Source organism: Notechis scutatus, chromosome Z (assembly GCF_049901735.1).
Source record: "Notechis scutatus isolate UNSWTSFEM ecotype Mainland chromosome Z, rNotScu1.2, whole genome shotgun sequence".
Taxonomy (NCBI): Eukaryota; Metazoa; Chordata; class Lepidosauria; order Squamata; family Elapidae; genus Notechis; species Notechis scutatus.
Window position 1 is genome coordinate 129,097,174 of NC_142025.1, and position 3,374 is coordinate 129,100,547.

Here is a 3,374-nt window from a genome sequence, read left to right on the forward strand (position 1 = left end):
TTAGGTTTACTGATTAGAGTCTTTTGAATACACAAAAATTGGAAGGTCTGTTAAATTGGGTTGACTTAGATTAACTGGAACCTTGAATATTAATTACATTATAGGACAAAGGTATATATAGAGTGAGAAATTTTAGAGTTGTTTGTTAGCTGTAAATAAGTTTGATTTGATATGATATTGATTTATTAGGGGTTAAATATAATTAATGAATTTTGGTATATGAACTTAGTATAGAGAACAATATATAATACTTAATATATAATATTTGATAATATTCTATTTATAGTATGTGATAACACTTTATTGAATTGGAATTTAAACTGCATAAGCTACAAATTGGGTCAAAGAAAGAGATCTAAAATAACTTGGTGTGTAAGCTTAGTAAATAGACTTGCAATCACATTTAAAGGGCTATTACATCGAATGGTGATTTGGGAAAATATTCTTAACATTATCCAATTGCAAAAACAAATCTTATCAGAGATGACTTCCACAACAACCACGGCCCTGAAAACGGGAAGGAAGAACACCCAGACCTTGACGACAACTTTGGCAACTGCCTCCCCAACAACGCAGAAAACTATAGAAGAGACCTTGACAGGAGAAAAACAACCGACCGTCACTAATGCCAATCTGCAAGCGACACTATTATCCCTGCAAGAGTCAATGTCTAGAATGCAGGAGATTATGATTAGGAATCACAATGAGACCAGAGCCGATATTAGCGAACTGAAGGAAGAAATGGGGAAATTAAAAGAGGAGATGAGAGCAGATATACAAAAAGTCGAAGATAAGGTGGGGACAATGCAATTGGCTATGGAAAGAACTGAAATAAAAATAAAAGAAATAGAGAGGAGGACAGAACGAGCGGAGAGGAACCTAGAAAGGACTGAAGAAGGCTTTAAAAGTATTAATAGAGAAATGGAAGATTCCTTGGTCCAACTTGAGATGGACAGAGCAGCGCATACCTAAGGTTCCAAAACGTGGAGGAATCCAAAATGAAGAACTAGCGCAATTAATGGCAGGTTTGTTGGCTGATCTAGTTGGAAAAGAAAAAGATGACTTACTCAAAGAATTCGGACGAAGTCTATAGGGTGAATACCAGTTACGCAAGGCGTCACAAGTGCCCAAGGGAGATCCATATCCGCTTTTCAAGAAGATACGAGAGAGACCTAATACTTAGAATGGCCAGAGATGAGAGAGTATTATATATGGGCAAAGAGATCATAGTTCTCAAGCAGATTCCAAGAAAAGTGAGGGCCTTAAGGCAAGAATATAAATTTTTAGCTAACCACTTAAATAAAAAAGAAATTTCATTTAAATGGCAAATTCCAGAAGGGATGCTAATATGGTGGAAGGGAAGGAAAATTAAAATAGATTCAATAGAACAAGCACAAGACTTTCTAGAACAGCTAACAACCACGGAGGATCAACACACTAAGGAGGAAACCCAAGGGAACATGCAGGAAGATCAGAACCGCCATAGGAACAAGGAAGAAAGACCTGTCCAAACTCAAGGAAAAGACAACTTACAACAAGAAAGAGTAGAAACATCCCCATACCTTCTACAAGAAGAGAGCCGTATAATTACGAGACAAAAAGCGAGGCAGACTTAAGTAAATGGAGGAAGGAAGTAAAATTCTTTCCATCAACATAAACGGCCTAAATTCAAGAGCTAAAAGGAAGAGGATTCTAAATAAACTAATAAAACAAAACGTTGATATAGTTTGCATACAAGAAACACACATTAGGAAAAGTGAGGAGAAATTTCTAGATTGTCCGAAACTGGGAAAATTATTCACAGCACCAGCAGATGAGCACAAAAAGAAAGGTATTGCAATATATGTGAGAGATGATTTAAAAGCGGAGTTAATCTGGGCGGATCCTGAAGGAAGAACCCTGGTGGTACAAACTTCGATTAATGGCATTACATTTTTACTGGTAGTAATCTATGCCCCAAATGATGATCAAGGTAAATTTTTCAAACATCTTCACCAAAAAAATAATAGATTTCGAAATGGCAATATTTTTCTGATTGGCGATTTTAACTCTATTGCTGACTACCGGAAGGATCATAGTAACATGAGTAAGAATAAAAAGGAAAAAGAGAATTTTCAAGCCATGTAAGGATATGATGTACGAACTGAATCTGGTAGATATTTGGAGAAAACTAAACCCAAAAAAAGAACAGTTTACCTTTTACTCTAACCCACACAAAATTTGGACAAGAATAGATATGGCTTGGATAAATGGTGAATTAATTAATGAAATCAAAGATAGCGAAATCTTACCAAACGACTGGGCTGATCACAACCCAATTCAAATAACCTGAGAGGTAGAAGAAAACCAAAAAGAAGATGGACTCTTAACACTCACTTAATAAAAGAAGAAGAATACACTAATAAATTGAAAGAAGAACTGAACTTCTTCTTAAAAGAAAATAATAATGAACTAACTTCGAAACAAAATATATGGGACACAATGAAGGCATTTATAAGAGGAACAACTATCTCTTACAATGCTATGAGAAATAAAAGAAAGTATGCCCAACAAAGTAACTTACAACAAGAAATTAAGGATTTAGAGAAATAATGCCCCCAATGATGAGATCTCCGGATTGATAATATTTATATTGAATAGGAAGAGGTTTTCTAACAATACATTTAGTTTCAGGGTTACAGGATACCCATTGGGGTAATAACAACAACACTAGCATTGTGAATGATGCCATGGCATGCCAACATTTATTTATTTTATTTATTTATTTATTTATTTATTTATTTGATTTGTCAATTGTTTACAAGATAATAAGTACAAGTGTATACATAGTTGTGAATATATGAAATGGGTACATATAAGAAAAATAAAAGAATAAGAGAAACAATAGGACAGGGACGGTAGGCACGTTGGTGCGCTTATGCACGCTTCACAGACCTCTTAGGAAAGGGGTGAGGTCAATAGTAGACAGTCTAAGGTTAAAGTTTTTGGGGTTTGGGGAAGAGACTACAGAGTCGGGTAGAGTATTCCAGACATTGACCACTCTATTGCTGAAGTCGTATTTCCTGCAATCAAGTTTGGTGCGGTTTATTTTGAGTTTGTATCTATTGTGTGCTCTTGTGTTGTTATGGTTAAAGCTGAAGTATTCATTGACAGGTAGGACATTGCAATGTATGATTTTATATACCATGCTTAAGTCGGACCGAAGACGGCGTAATTCGAGGTTTTCTAGTTTTAGAATTTGACTCTGGTGGCATAAGGTATTCTACAACGGGTAGAAGAGTGGAGAACTCTTCTTGTGAAATACTTCTGGACTTTCTCAATTGTGTTAATATCACATACGTAATAAGGATTCCAGACTGATGAACTGTATTTGA